Below are 17053 nucleotides of genomic sequence, written 5' to 3'. Positions count from 1 at the left end.
CGGTGAAACTTGAAAGGGTCCAGAAAGGATTTACAAGGATGTTGCCAGGGTTGGAGGCTTTGAGCTACAGGGAAAGGCTGAACTGGTTGGGGCTATTTTGCCTCGAGCGTTGGAGGCTGAGGGGTGACCTTATGGAGGCTCCAAAGTTAGGAGGGTCATGGATAGGAAAAATAGCCAAAGTATTTTCCATGACGTGTGAGAGTCCAGAATTAGAGGGCACAAATTTAGGGTGAGAGTTGGATGAAATAAGAGAAATCTCAGTGGCAACTTTTTCACGCTGAGGATTGTACGTGTATAGAATCAGCTGCCAGAGGAATAGGTGGGGGTTGGTACAATTGCAGCATGTAAAATGCATTTTGAAGAGTATATGAATAGGAAGGATTAGGAGGGTTATGGGCTGGCTGCTGGCAGGTGAACTAGATTACTTTGGGATATCTGGACGGCATGGGCGGCTTGGACCGAAGGGCTAGTTTCATTGCTGGATATCTCTGTGATTCTACGACTGTATGACTAGTTCACCACAGATCACACCAAATGGCCGCCTTTCCAAAGTCCGCAATTTCCCCTCCTACCTGGTTGATGAAGCCCTCCCAAACATCTCGTCCATTTCCTGTACCTTCACATTTGAAACACACTCCTCCAACCCCAAAAAAGGGCAGGGATTCCCTGGTTATCACCCTCCACCCCCAGCTACCTCTGCAGATTACATACAACCTTGGCCATTTATGCCACCTACAAACGGAACACAACACCAGAGATATTGGCCGTTTCTTTTGCCACCACAGGAACTGCAAAACCTGTGCCCACACATCCCGCCAACCAGGGTCCATAGCCACAAAGCTGCCTTCCACATCATCAGTCTTTTACCGCCATTTCCATACATGTCAGTTACTGCATCCATTGCCCCAGATGCATTCTCATCTGCGTTTCGAAGACCGGATGATGACTCGAAGAGCGCTTCAGGACTCCTGCACTAAACACCTCTTGGCCAAAAACTTCAACTACCCTCCCACTCCACCGAGGACATGTCGGTCCTGGGCCTCCTACATCGCCACTCCCTTACCACCTGACTTGTGAGAAAATACACCTAATTTTCAGCCTCGGGAAACACCAGGCCCATGGCATCAATATAGATTTCAACAATTTCCCCATATCCCCTCCCCCCACCTAATCCCAGTTTCAAACTTCCATCTCAGCACCGCGCTCATGGCTTGTCCTACCTGTCCATCCTGCTTCCCTCTGACTTATCACCAGTCCTCCCACTTCCATCTACCTTTTGCACTCTCAGCTGCGTATCCCCCAGCCCCACGCCCCTGCCATTTAATCTCTCCACCCGCGAGTCTCAAACCCTCAACACTAATGAAGGGCTTTTGCTGAAACTTCGATTTTCCTGCTTGTCGGAAGATGCCTGAACTGCTGTCCTTTTTGAGGAATATGCTCCTGAATAATCTCCAGCATCTGCAATTCTCCCTTTCAACGACGTCATTGAAGCAGTATTGTGAGTGCCAGCTTCATTTTATTTGTGTATTTCACGCTCTGTCCGCCCACAAATCTCAGGCACGACATCTGATCTCGTTCTTGATTGCAGACGCTGCTTGACATATACTGTTTTAATTACAACATTTTTAACATGTAAGTGTTGTCTTGATTCTCTACCTTCATTAACAGTGTTATAACCGATCAACTGTGCATTAGCAGGAGTCAGCTGCAGTTTCCCACACATCAAAAAAAACCTCCACATTACTATTGATTCCTACAATAATTCACTGTGCAAGAGAGAGAAAAGAACACCTTCAGTAACTTAAGATCAGTTGATGTTAAAAATCCCCATCTTCTACTGCTGTGGTCAGATCGACTCGACCCGTCCTTCTCCTGAAGAGTGCGGTGAGTTTATAAAATGCTCTGACACAGATTCATGGGTTTTAAGGAACAGATTCAACATTGGTATAAAATTTGCCCCCCGTTTTATTCAGTTGTGTTCGAAATGTGAACAGTTCTTAATCATACCAATCTAAGTGTGTAGAAAGTTCATGATTATCCTCGCTGCATTCCTGCCCATTCCCCGTGAGAATTAACTGTCTTCTATAGAACATAGAACATAGAAAAATACGGCGCAGTACAGGCCCTTCGACCCTCGATGTTGCGCCGACCAAAGCCTACCTAACCTACACTAGCCCAATAACCTCCATATGCTTATCCAATGCCCGCTTAAATGACCATAAAGAGGGAGAGTCCACCACTGCTACTGGCAGGGCATTCCATGAACTCACAACCCGCTGAGTAAAGAATCTACCCCTAACATCTGTCCTATACCTACACCTCTTAATTTAAAGCTGTGTCCCCTAGTAGCAGCTGACTCCATTAGCGGAAAAAGGTTCTCACTGTCAACCCTATCTAAACACCTAATCATCTTATACACCTCTATCAAATCTCCCCTAAACCTTCTTTTCTCCAATGAGAACAGGCCAAGTGCCTCAGCCTTTCCTCATACGATCTTCCTACCATGCCAGGCAACATCCTGGTAAACCTCCTCTGCACTCGTTCCAATGCCTCCACGTCCTTCCTATACTATGGCGATCAAAACTGCACACAATACTCCAGATGAGGCCGCACCAGAGTCTTATACAACTGCAACATGACCTCAGGACTCCGGAACTCAATTCCTCTACCAATAAAGCCCAGTACACCATATGCCTTCTTCACAGCACTATTTACCTGGGTGGCAACTTTCAGAGATCTGTGTACATGGACACCAAGATCCCTCTGCTCATCCACACTACCAAGTAGCCTACCATTAGCCCAGTAATCCATCTTCTTGTTACTCCTACCAAAGTGAATGACTTCACACTTAGCTACATTGAACTCCATTTGCACCTTTCTGCCCAGCCCTGCAACTTATCTATATCCCGCTGTAACCTGCCACATCCTTCTTCGCTGTCCACAACTCCACCAACTTTCGTGTCATTCGCAAAATTGCTCACCAAGCTTTCAAGCCCCTCCTCTAGGTCATTTATAAAAATGACAAACAGCAATGGTCACAAAACAGATCCTTGTGGAACACCGCTAGTAACTGCACTCCAAGATGAACCCATACCATCAACTACTACCCTCTGTCTCCTTCCAGCCAGCCAATTCCTAATCCAAACCTCTAATGCACCCTCAATGCCATGCCTCCATTAGCCTAACATGGGGTACCTTATCGAACGGCTTGCTAAAATCCATATACACCACATCTACTGCTTTACCCTCGTCCACTTCCTTGGTCACCTTCTCAAAGAACTCAATAAGGTTTGTGAGGCACGACCTGCCCTTCACAAAACCATGCTGACTATACTTGATCACATTATTCCTATCCACATGTTCATAAATCCTATCCCTTACAATTCTCTCCAAGACTTTGCCCACAACAGAAGTGAGACTCACTGGCCTATAGTTACTCGGGCTATCCCTACTCCCCTTCTTGAACAAGGGGACCACATTCGCTATCCTCCAGTCTTCTGGCACTATTCCCGTAGACAATGACGACATTAAAATCAAGGCCAATGGGTCCGCTATCTCCTCCCTAGATTCCCAGAGGATCCTAGGATAAATGCCATCAGGCCCAGGGGACTTAACTATTTTCATCCTTTCCAGTATTCCCCAGACCTCTTCCCTACATGCCTCAAGGTCATCCATTCTAATCACTTGCGACTCAATATTCACATCAGCAACAGAGTCCTGTTCCTGAGTGAATACTGGCGAAAAGTATTGATTTAGTGTCTCTCCAATCTCCTCCGCCTCCACGCACAACTTCCCACTACTATCCTTGACTGGACCGATACCTACCCTAGTCATCCTTTTATTCCTGACATACCTATAGAAAGCCTTTGGGTTTTCCCTAATCCTACCAACTAAGGACTTTTCATGTCCCCTTCTCGCTGCTCTTAGCTCTCTCTTTAGATCCTTGCTGGCTACCTTATAACTCTCAATCGCCCCAACTGAACCTTCACGCCTCATCTTTACATATGCCGCCCTTTTCCCTTTCACAAGGGATTCCAATTCCTTATTAAACCACGGTTCCCTCACAAGACCCTTTCCTCCCTGCCTGAATGGTACATACTTATCAAGGACACCCAATAGCTGTTCCTTGAACAATCTCCACATGTCATTTGTGTTCTTCCCTTGAAGCCTATTTTTCCAATCCACGCATCCTAAGTCATGCCTCACCGCATCATAATTTCCCTGACCCCAACTGTAACACTTGCCCTGCAGTGCACACTTATCCCTCTCCATCACTAGAGTAAAAGTCACCGAGTTGCAGTCACTGTCCCCGAAGTGCTCACCTACCTCCAAGTCTAACACTTGGCCTGGTTCATTACCTAGAACCAAATCCAGTATAGCCTCACCTCTTGGATGCTGCCTGACCTGCTGTGCTTTAACCAGCAACACATTTTCAGCTAGCCTCACCTCTTGTTGGCCTGTCTACATAGTGTGTCAGGAAACCCTCCTGCACACATTGGACAAACACCGACCCATCTAACGAACTCGAGCTATACCTTTCCCAGTCAATATCTGGTAAGTTAAAGTCCCCCATAACAACCACCTTGCTACTTTCACTCTTCTCCTGAATCATCCTCGCAATACTTTCCTCTACTTCTCTCGGACTATTAGGAGGCCTGTAGAAAACTCCTAACAGGGTGACCTCACCTTTCCTATTTCTATCCTCAGCCCAAACTACCTCAGATGGCAAGTCTTACTCCATCGTCCTTTCCACCGCTGTAATACTATCCTTGACTAGCAATGCCACACGTCCCCCTCTTTTACCCCCATCTCTGACCCTGCTAAAACATTTAAACCCTGGAACCTGCAACCGCCATTCCTGTCCCTGTTCTACCCACGTCTCTGTAATGGCCACAACATCGAAGTCCCAGGTACCAATCCACGCTGCAAGTTCACCTACCTTATTTCTTATACTTCTGGCATTGAAGTATACACACTTCAAGCCACCTTCCTGTTTACAGGCACCCTCCTTCGAGATCGATGCCTTGTTCCTAACCTCCCTACACTCAAGGTCCTGTATCCTAAAGCTACGGTCCAGGTTCCCATGCCCCTGCAGAGTTAGTTTAAACCCTCCCAAAAAGCACTAGCAAACCTCCCCCCAAGGATACTGGTGCCCCTCAGGTTCAGGTGTAGACCATCCTGTTTATAGAGGTCCCACCTTCCCCAGAAAGAACCCCAGTTGTCCAGAAACCGGAATCCCTCCCTCCTGCACCATCCCTGTAGCCACGCATTTAACTGTTCTGTCTCCCTATTCCTTGACTCTCTATCACGTGGCACAGGTAACAAACCAGAGACAACAACTCTGTTCGTTGTAGCTCTGAGCTTCCAACCTAGCTTCCTGAAAGCCTGCCTAACATCCTCACCCCTCTTCCTACCTATGTCGTTGGTGCCAACGTGGACTACGATGTGGAGCTGCTCCCCCTCCCCCTTAAGGTCCGGAAAACACGATCAGAGACATCACGTACCCTTGCACCTGGGAGGCAACATACCAATCGTGAGTCTCTGTCGCCCCTGCAAAACCGCCTATCTGTGCCCCTCACTACTGAGTCCCCAATAACTATCGCTCTACCTTTCTCCACCCTTCCCTTCTGAGCAACGGGAACAGGCTCCGTGCCAGAGGCCTGAACCTCATTGCTTACCCCTGGTAAGTCATCCCCCCGCAAGTATCCAAAACGGTATACTTGTTCTTGAGGGGAATGACCGCAGGGAGTCCCTGCACTGGCGGCTTCCTCCCACTACCCCTCACTGTCACCCATCTCTCTATAAATTTCGGAGTAACTACTTCCCTAAAGCTCTGATCTATGACCACCTCTGCCTCCCGAATGATCCGCAGTTCATCCAACTCCAGCTCCAGTTCCCTTACACGGTCTTGGAGGAGCTGGAGATGGGTGCACTTCTTGCAAGTGTAATCAGCAGGGACGCTAATGGCTTCCCTCGCCTCATACATGTTGCAAGAGGAACATTACACTGCCTTTGCTGCCATCCCTCTAAAAGATAAACTTTTAAAAATTAGATCTAAAGAAACAAACAAGCAAAATGCAGCATTTACCTGCTTACCTTCTGATTGGTTAAAGATAGTGCCTTACGGGAGAATGTGTCACTGTATCGATGATGTCAAAATGCAGCCGCATTGTCTGGGACACATAAGTCGTTACATGTCCGGCTTTTCCTCGAAGAGTAATATGTATCTAGGACCCATTCCAGTGCAGGTTCACTGTGAAATCACACGTTCTTTATTTCATATATAACACATCATATCAGCACATTTACTGAAAGCTAAACATCGTGGTATGTCCGAAATTCCAGGTGCATATATTAAAATAAATGTCAGTCACACCAGCTGTCTCCGTCGTCCTGCCCTGATTGGTCGTGACGAGATTATCAAATGTAGCTTCCTAAAGCATACTTTATTGGCAAACAATCGAAATATCTCCAAGGTGGCATATCGACGTGTTCAAATCATCCCACATTTCTCGACTTTAATTGTAATCTGGGTGGGTACTACATTCAAAGGTTCTCCTACAGTACATAAGAAACAAGTTCTTTCATTGTGATTGTCACTTTGAACAACTATTTCGTAACTTTATTTGTAAAACTGGAAGCTCCTTAGTAGATTTTAACTTGCATGGTGATTGGGATAGACCAACACCTGACACTTGCTCTAAAGACAGCCAATATGACCCAAGATTCCTCTGCTCCTCCACACTGCCAGGAATCCTTTAACCCTGTGTTCTGCATTGAAAGTCGCACTTCCAAAGTGAACGACTCCACACTTTTTCGGGTTTATCTCCATCTGCCACATATGGCAATGTTTCATTGCAATCCACAACAGCCGATTACACTATCGACAACTCCACCAACCTCCATGTCATCGGAAAACTTACTACCTCACCTTTCTTCTTCCTCATCCAACGTATTCATAAACATCACAAAGAGCAGAGCTCCCTCACCGATCCCTAAGGAATTTCACTGGAAACCGACGTCCACGATGCCCTATCCAATAATCTTCAGTGAGCACTTGATGGTCACTGTTTGTGAGTAAATGTTTTTATCTTATTTATTAAGCCTGCCAAAGTACACGTTGACAGATGAAAATTAACTCAGTATGTCCTGCATTATTTTACCGCTTTGGAAAGTTAAGGAAATACTTCTATCCCTAAATTATCCTCCTACATTAAAAAAGGTAATCATGGTGAAGGAAGAAACGGACATCAATCAGTACATGGTATAGATTTCGTGAAGGATTGAAGCATTTCATATCTGTCGCTTCTGTCTCTTTATGTATTCTCCACTCGCCAATACGTTTACTTAGCATTGAATAAAATTAACAGCTATAGTCAGTGTTCTAAAACATTTATCATCTGCATGGCTGCCAAAATGTCACAGCAGATCGGATGATTGTTTGAGTCATTTCCAATACAAGGAATAAATGTATGGCTTCTCACCGGTGTGAACACACAGGTGCCTCAGCAGCGCAGAAGCCTGAGAATATCCTTTCCCACACATACAGCAATTTTCCTACAGAGTGGTGCAAGTGTGGAATGAGCTGCCAGAGGGAGGGGTAGAGGCTGTATAAGCACAACGTTTATAATGCATCAGGATTGATAAATAAGTAGGAAGGGGTGAGAGAGGTATGGGCCAAATGCTGAGAGATGAGATGGAAGTTATTCATGGTATATTGTCAGTGTGGACAAGTTGGACTGAAGGATCTGATTCTGTGTATTCAATTTCTATGAATCTCTCTCTCCCTCTGTCTCTCTCTCGGTCATGTCTCGCTGCGATCTTATCCCAGTTCAGACAGGAAGGTGGGATTAGGGCTGTGGTCAGTGGAATTTGGATTCCTCCAACTTCTAACCATTTTTTACATAATCATATCCCTAGGGGTGGGTAAACTGAAGTCTACTCCAGTACTGGCAGACTTCGAGTTTGTCCCAAGCAGTCAAGGTGTGTGTGTGACAAAAACATGGAGGGTGTGTAAGATGGGGAGTGGGAGGATGTATGTGGAAAACATGCAGAGGCTGTGTGAGACCATACAGGGAAGATGTATATGATCAGACAGGTAGCGCATGTGTGACAAAAACAGGCAGGATGTCCTCAAATATCAGAGAGGTTTTAGATTATTTATTTATGTTTGGACTTGCCATTGAATGTTTTGATAAACAGTCTGCATATTCAGCTGCCATTTTATTTGTTTCTGGAAGTATTAGCATGAAATAAATTAAATATAATCCCTCTGCACTGGCCCTCCGACAGCACCCACTCTCCCAACACTGAACGGGCGACGCTGGCACTTACTCAGCACTAAACCTGTGACTCTACCCTCTCGCTCAGTACCGACCCTCCATCAGTGCCTGCTCCCTCAACACTAACCCTCTGACTGTGCCCACTCCCTCAGAATTGATCCTATTTCAGTGACCGATCCTTCAGCACTAACCACCTGAGAGTTTCTGCATCCTCAGTCCTGATGCTCTGACAGCGTCAGCTCCCTCAGCACTGAACGTCCAAAAGCGCCTGCCCTTTCAGCACTAACCTTTTGCACTGGAAAGAGGAAGCGCCGTTCCGTCAGTTCCGGCCCTCTGACAATGCAAACTTTCTTGGCTCCCTCATTAGAGCCTGGTCCTGGTGTACTACTTTACTCACGTGCACAGTGTTCAGAAGTTTCGAAGCAGCCAAAGATATCATCTGTGAATTGCTGAGCCAAATGATAATAGCAGTCTCCTGCGAGTGAGGGAAACAGAGGGAGGTGAGCAGTAAAAGTATTTGTCACTCTCAACTTTGATGAATTCCTGCCTCATCCTCAACACAGGTCCATAAACTGCTGCCAGACAGCATCTTATTAACAGTCACAGGCCACATTGGATTTGTTACTGGGTTTGGATTGGCCCGGTGTTAGATGTGAAGGTAGGTGAGCAATTTGGTGATCGTGAACACAGTTCGGTATGTATACGTAAGCAAAAGAATGGGATAGTTATGTACTCCAGGGAGAGAGTAAATCTGAGGGAAAGGCAATTAGAATGAAATTTGCAAGATTTAGTTTGCACTAGATGTGGAATGAAACGGATGGAATGAGCACAATTGAAATGTGGAGCTTATTCAAGGAACTGATATTGTATGTACTTGATGAGTATACACCTGTCAGTTATGAAGGAAGTTGTCGAGCGAAGCAGCCGTGGCTTACTAAGGAACTTGAAGCTCATGTCAACAGAAAGTAGGAGGCTTATTTTAGCATTTGACGTGAAGGCTCAGTTAGGGCGATTGAGAGTTACAAGTTAGTTAGGAACGACCTGTACAGAGAGTCCATAAGAGGCAGGAGAGGACATGAGAAGTTGCTTGCGGATAGAGTCTTAGAAATCTCTAAGGCTTTCTACGTGTGTATGAAGAATCAAAGAACGCCGACAGTAAGATTAGGACTAGTCAAAGAGAGTAGTGATGAATTGCGTGTGGGGTCAGAGGAGGTAGGAAGCCGCCAAACGAATATTTTTCGTTAGTATTCATATTGGTTTAAGACAATATTGCCGAGGAGAATCTGAGATACAGGTTACTAGCCTGGGTGGAAATGAGATTTACAAGGAGGACTTCATAACAATTCTGAAAGGTTTGAAAATAAGTAAACCCTGAGTCGGCTGGGATCTATCCAACGATTTCCTGGGAAGCCAGTGGGGAGATTGCAGGGCCTTTGCCTTTGATCTTTATTTCGAGATTGTCTACAGGAATAGCACTCGAAGATTGGAGGATAGCAAAAGTTGTTCCCTTGTTGAAGAAGGGGAATACAGATGACCCAAGTAATCAGAGCCCAGTGAGCCTTACATTTCTTGTAAGAAAAAAACAAATATGGAACTGAGTATGAGAGATTGCATGTATAATCCATCAGCCAGCAATAATTTGATTTCAGAGTGTCAACATGGTTTCGTGAGTTTTTCGAGATGGTGACCAAGCATGTGGATGAGGGTAGCCATTTGATGTGGTGCACATGACGTCTGTAAAGCCTTTGATAAGCTTCCACATGTTAGGCTGTTGGAGAAAATGCAGAGGCATGGGATTGACGATGATTTCGCAGTTTGGATTAGAACCTGACTTTGTGTGAGAAGGCAGTAAGTCGTGGCTAATGAAAAATATTCATTCTGAAATCCGGTTACGAGTGGTTTGGCACAAAGATCTGTTTTGGGATCACTGTTGTTTGCCATTTTCGTAAATGACTAAGACCAGGCATAAGTGGATGGGTTAGTAAGCTTGCAGATAACGCTAAAGTTGGTGGAGTAGTGGACAGCGCAGAAAAATGTTGCAGGTTGCAGGGGTGCTTGGACAAACTGCAGAACTGGTCTTAGAGGTGGCAAATGAAGTTCAATGAAGCTAAATGGGAGGTGACTCACTTTTGGGAAAAATAACAGGAAGGCAGAATACTGAGTTAATGGAAAGATTCTTGGTAATGTGGATGTGCAGAGTGACCTTGGAGTCCACGTACATAGTTTCCAGCCAGGATGATTTTCCTTTGGATTTACGGATAGTGTCGAAACAGGCCTTGAGGCCCAACAAGGATACACCGAGCCGCCGAAGCGCGACCCATTTTCCTACACTTTCACCTTTACCTCAACTTCACTTTTTTTTAGATTGTGAGGGCAAAACCGAGCATCTGGTGGAAACCCACACAGAAAACGTGCAAACTCCACATCGAGAGTCGCTAGAAGCGGGAATTGAACGTGGGTCTGTAGTACTGTAATACAGCAGGACGTACCACTGTGCTACTGCGAAAGAGTGCGTTGCTATCGATTTCATTGGTACAGGAATGAGTTCCTGAGCTACAATTTCATGCTGCAACTATACAAAACACTTCTGTGGCTCCACTTAGAATATTTTGAACTGCCTGGTCGCCCCATTCCAGGAAAGATGTGGAAGCATTTGAAAAGTTGCAGATGAGATTAACAAGATATTGCCTGTTCTGGAGGAAAAGTCTTATCAGGAAAATCTGAGAGACTTGGGTGTGTCATCATTGGAAATAAGAAGTCTGAGAGCGCATTTGATAGAGAGTTACAAGTTATTGCAAGGTTTTTTTTAACTCAGGTTGAGGTTCAGGGTGTAGGTCTGCTCCCTGAGCTGCAGGTTTGAATGAAACCTGCAGCTCAGCGAACAAACCTACTCCCGAGAATTATAAGAGGATTAGATAGAGGATAGACTGTGGAAGTCCTTTACTAAGGAAGATGATGTCAGCTTGTACGAGTGGTCATAACTACAAATTGAGGGTTTATTGGTTGCAGCCGGATGTCAGAGACAGGTTCTTTGTTCAGAGAGCAGTACGGGTGTGGAATGCCCGGCCTGTCAATGTCGTTAACTCAGCGAAATTATGGAGATTTAAACAATCCTTGGATAAACACATGGATGATGATGGGATAATATAGGGGGATGAGCTTAGTTCACAGGTCGATGCAACATCGAAAGCCAAAGGGCCTGTGCAGCGCTGTATTGTTCTATTGTTCTATGTTCTAAAGCTAAATCTCCTCATCGGGGGCCTCCAACCCATGGCATCAATTAGGCTTTCACCAGTTTCCATATTTCCCCCCCCCACCATCCCTCACTTCAAAACCTCCAGCTCAGCACCGTCCTTATGACCTGTCCTATCTGTGCCATTTCCTTCCCAACCATGTGCATCACCCTCCTCTCCAAACTATCAACTTTACAACCTTCTCCGTGCACCTATTGCTTGCCCACCCACCCAACCTGTTACTATCCATTTCCATATTCCGCTGCCCTCATCGCAAAATGTCCTCCCACCCATTGTGTATCGTCAGTAAAACTGGGCACATTTCACTCTGCCAATTCCACCAAGTAATTAAGGCAGATATAAATCATTGCAGTCCTATGACTGATCATTCCACCATTTTACTAATTACATTTTTACAACTTGAAAAATTTGCAAGAATCCAGATTATGTGTCTTCCATGAAATAAACAACGGACAATCCTGGCCTTGTTTTAACACAACACCGTGAACTTCTACCTTATGTAATGGCTTTTGATATGTTCTCTTATGGAATGACTACTCACATTTGATCAACTCTGCCTGTAATATGATCAAAGAACTCTGGCGAAGTTGTCAAGTGTTTTTCCTTTCAAGAAGTAATGTTGACTCAGTTTGACTCCAATCATCTTTTCTCAGCGTCCTGCAATTTCTTTCTTCACAATTGTCTCTCGCAGTTTCCAAATGTCAGATACAATATTGGAACAGATGGAAGCCATTCGTCCAATCAGGTCAGCTCCACCTTTTAATGAGGTCATGTCTGATTTGGTTAATTGTTAACTGCACTTTTCCGCCTTATCCCCATTCTTTTTGATTCCCAAAGTGACTAATTGGGCGGCTGTCTCAGCCTTGATTATACTCAGCCTTGACAGCCCTTCATTGGAAAGAATTCTGCAGATTTGCTACTCTCTAAAAGACGGAATGTCCTCCTCATCTGTCTCTTAAATGATTAATGGTTCCCCTAAGATTAGGCTCTATATACTCTTCGAAAATTTCGTTTTTCGTTTTTCATTAAATATATTTAGTCCCAGTCCTCTAGAAACTGACCCTGATTGTTGGCAACATTTCCTCCAGACATCAACCCACCCATCCGCACTGCGCCCTCCCCCATCATTATAAATAGACCATAAAAGTCTCCAGTTAACCTCTTTGTTCCAAAGAGAAGAATCCCAACCTCAGTAATTTCTCGACAAAAGGGGTTTGCTCTTCGCTGGACATAATGCAAGGCGGAGGATTGTGAAGATATTTTGGGAAAATATCGCCAGTTGTTAAGTTAAAGAAAACAAGGAAAAATAACAGTAAACGCATGTCTCCAGCTTTGGAAAACTTTATAATCTCTTTGGGAAGCGAAATCAGAGGTGAACGAAGGGTGGATTGCTCCATTTAACACAGCCAGTCTTCAAGTGGCCGCGACGTTGACTCTGTTGTTCTCTGGACATGAACTGATCTGAGATATTGAAAGGAATTGCCTTCCTGCACGTCAGGATTTCAAACCTCGCCACAGCTACAAGACCACGAGAAGACTCAGGTACAAACAAGTTAAGAAAAAGCCTCAAAGAGAGCAGGAATCCTTTTGGAGAAAAGTTGGTTGCTGTGACGTGGATGTGTTTGCAGCTGGTACAGGATTGTTGCCATTTCACTGCAGTGAATGTCCCAGGATTTACTGTTTTTGGATCGTGCAATGAGTAAGTTTACCGTCTCTGTTGCGTAATTGGTCAACACATTCATCCATTAACCGAGTGGTTGATGGTTTGGGACGTTCCAGGGTCGGATCTCTCACTGCTCATACTTCATCGGTTTTCTTTCCTGCACAGCTCTGGGATTTTAATGTGGTCAGGAAAATGTTCCCCAAACAGGAATCTTATCCAGAATCGCAAAGGAATTTCTGTATCGTTTTAATGGCTAATGCAAAGGACTGTGGATGTTGGGAATGTAAAAAAAAATAGAAAATTCTGGGGAATGTCAACAGGTTTGTCAGTACTACTTGGAGAAAAGGGAGTTCTGAAGAAGTTTTGAAACATTGAATCGCCTTTTCCCAGCCCAGATCCTGCTCGACCTGCTGAGTATTTGTCTGCATTTTCCGCCGTCGTTTAAGTTGAATATAGATCCCACCTATCGGGGTGGAACACCCAGACCCACTTTGTCCAGACATTTCATCGATTTGAAAGCTGTGGGTTTTGAATTCAAATAAACCAAACCATGATTCACTACTGCTAAGCTCCCAGGGACAGAGACCTGGAAATGACAATTCTGCACGTCTATTTGTAGTTGTGGCCGAGTGATTAAGGCGATGGACTTGAAATCCATTGGAGCATTCCCACACAGGTTCAAATCCTGTCAACTACGGAGAATTTGGGCAGCCTTTTGCTTTTGGAGATTCAGATCACGGCGGGGAGAATCACTTCATCCAGGTCATGAATGGTGCAAATCTCCAGTTCACTCAAAGAACTGCACAGATGCACACTTGTTTTGCCAAATTTGTTTAGACTCGTTATGACACAGCATAAACCCTCCAGCTTACGATAAAACCAGTAACACAGAAACGATTTATGCTGTACAGGAATCTGCAACAATTCGATTGGCCAAGAACGACACGAAGTAAAAATTGAGCACTTCATTTGTAAAGTAAGAGAGAGATTAATTAACAAACCAATGTATTTCTATTACCCATTTTGTTGTTCCATTCGATAATGCTATTCAAATCAAACTCCCAGTTAAGGTTTACAAAACAGCACTTCTTTATCAAAACCAGGCAGCTGTGGGTTCTTGTCTTCGGATCTTCCTGTCTCTTCTTTGTCCCTGTTGGGAGATTCTGTGTCAAAGATCACGGATCGAAAAGTTATTTTCCACATATATATTTTTTTCAAGAAGATTGTTACATGCAAGGTCCTGGCAGTCCTCCTCTCAACTGTTCAATGTCCCCCATCTCATACCCCAGAGCATCTGATTGGGTCCCTGTTTATTTTTAAAGACTTTCAAGAGACGCAATTAAAATTTGAATTGAAATTTATATATTTTCCTGATTAAAATTTAAACTGAGTGGCCAAACTCGAAATATTTATGTCTCCAGGCAATGAACGAATTGAATTGTTCGACCCAGGATTATGTCGTTGTCTTATTGGGAACACTTGTTTCTGTGTCTGGTTGTTCTGCTGCTTTTAAATCTCTTAACCGTGCACTAATATGTTTAAAACACCTCACCCTACAGGAAACAATGAACCATCATAATGAAGATATGTTTTCATTTTTTAAAAATAATACTTTACCCTAACATATCGATAAATTTCATACAATTTCGACTTAGTTTTTTCCTATATAAACATATAAAATATGAAATAAAGACAATCTCATCTGAACACCATCAGTTGAATCTGCGATAACGTATCTGTGATTTCATTCTACTGACCCACAACATGCATGACTTTTAAAGTGAACGTCTCTTCCATAAGAAGCCAACGAAATAGTCTCATATTATTACATATATACAACGTTTTAGCGGATTGTGGTCTGTGTACATAACCTCTCCGATCCATTATTCGTGGCACATACATTAAATGTGTAACGCCAGTACCAAACTCAATAGTTTTTTTTTCGATTGTGGAGCATTTCTTCTGATAGATGTTGATTTTCTATGAAAAGTTATCAACTAGCAGTTCTTCCCCATGCTCATTTTTCCCGTTGGAGTACACCTCCAACTCTAACGACCATCGATGGCTACTTTAAAAGTTTTTTTAGATGTTTGGTGCAGGTAATACTGGTTTGGTGGTTAATATCGACTTCAAATGGTCAATTGCCACGTGCCATGTTGCTGAACACCGAAAAGTTGTGTTGTTCTTCAGCAAATCGGTTAACGATGCCACTACACTAGTACCGTTTGGAACAAACTTCTGATAGAGTCCGCTGAGTCTGAAGAATTAAAGAAACTCTTTCTTCGAGGTTGATCATGGCAATTCCTCAGAAGCCTTCGTCCTCACGTTCCAGATGGTGCTCAACCTGCCATGACCGATGTTACATCCCAAGAACATCACCTCTGCTTCCGTGAATTCTGTTTTTTATATGTTTGTCATCAGTTTCGCTTCTCGTGGTCGTTCAAAGAGCTCTGCCAACAGACCCTTGTGATCATGCCTTGAATTGCTAAGGATCACTACATCGTCCAAATAGATTACACAATTTGTCAACCCGGCCACAACTCTGTACAAGTGTCTTTGGGTGTGCCGGCTTGTTCTTCATTCAAAAGTGCATCACTTTAAACTGATATAGCCTATATGGAGTTACAAGCGCAGAGATTTGTTCACCAACTTTGACAATGGTACCTTCCAGTAGCCACGCATTATGCCCGACTTGGTGATGTAACTGGCTTGTCCGACTTTCTGGATGCAGTCCTCTAATCTAGAAATTGGATATGAGTTCGATTTTGTAACGGCGTTGGCCGTTCCATAATCCACACGAAATTCAACACAAATCATCTGGTTTGGTAACTAAGACAATCAGCGAACTCCACGCGCTCTGGCTTGGTTCAATGATGTTCTCGTCGAGCATGGTGTTCACCTGCATCTAGTCCTGTTAGCCTTTGAGACGATTAAGTCGAGAGGGTTGCTGCTTTATCGCAGCAGAATTCCCCACATCTACTTCGTGTTCAATTGCTTTCGTCCTCTCCATGTGATTCTTGCATGTACCATGACTGCCGGAACAAAAAATCTTTCAACCCTTTTCTATGCTCCTGAGACAGACAGCTTTCTAATCCATCCCACTCCTCAAGGACTTCATCATTTTAGAATCTGTTTTGAGGTACATCAAAATTCAAAGCAACTGAATTCGATTTCTCACTCTGCTGGGCAGTAACGAACAACTCTTCCTCCAGTTCTTCCTTTGATGTGTAATACGTTTTCAACATGTTCACATGACATACCCAATACAGTTTATTTTCTATCTGACATCTTTGCTAAATAGTTCAACTGACTCAACTTTTTCACAGGGACCAGTAAACCTAACTTTAAAGGGATCACCTATGATTGGTAACAGTACTGACACGTTATCCCTGTGGGAAAACTTCTGAGTCCCAGATTTTTATCTGCCACCTGCGTAATTCTACGCTGTGCCATCTTTGGGTGCTGTTTTGCTGAATCACCGACTAAATTTTGTCTCTCCCTCAATTCCGATATATGATTTAATTGTGTGATCTTCGACTTTGACCCTGTCATTTGTTTCTTTAATTAATTCCAAAGGGCAATCACTTCATGTGCGAATATGAACTTAAAAGGAATTGACTGAGTGGATTCGTTTGGAACATTCTAAATGGCAAACAATACGAATGGGATATCATTTTCCCAATGATTCGGGTAATCTTGACAGTATGCTCTCTTCATGGTCTTCAAGGTCTTAAGCCATCTTTCTAAAGCTCCCAAGGATTCAGGAAGATATGCATTAGATTTAAAGTGTTGTATCTCAGCTATCAATAACCTCCTTAAACAGTCGAGTAGTAAAATTTGACCTTAGTCTGACT

At 44.0% G+C, this 17053-nt stretch overlaps 1 non-coding gene across 1 annotated transcript; it reads left to right on the top strand.

Annotated features, from left to right (window-relative positions):
• The first annotated feature begins 13814 nt into the window (after positions 1 to 13814).
• On the top strand, positions 13815 to 13896 carry trnas-uga (transfer RNA serine (anticodon UGA)). The gene has a single exon. It is a non-coding gene; the product is annotated as a tRNA-Ser (tRNA).
• Positions 13897 to 17053: the final 3157 nt, after the last annotated feature.

Source organism: Hemiscyllium ocellatum, unplaced genomic scaffold, assembly GCF_020745735.1.
Source record: "Hemiscyllium ocellatum isolate sHemOce1 unplaced genomic scaffold, sHemOce1.pat.X.cur. scaffold_302_pat_ctg1, whole genome shotgun sequence".
NCBI classification, from domain to species: domain Eukaryota; kingdom Metazoa; phylum Chordata; class Chondrichthyes; order Orectolobiformes; family Hemiscylliidae; genus Hemiscyllium; species Hemiscyllium ocellatum.
This window is presented reverse-complemented; position numbering and strand designations above follow the sequence as displayed.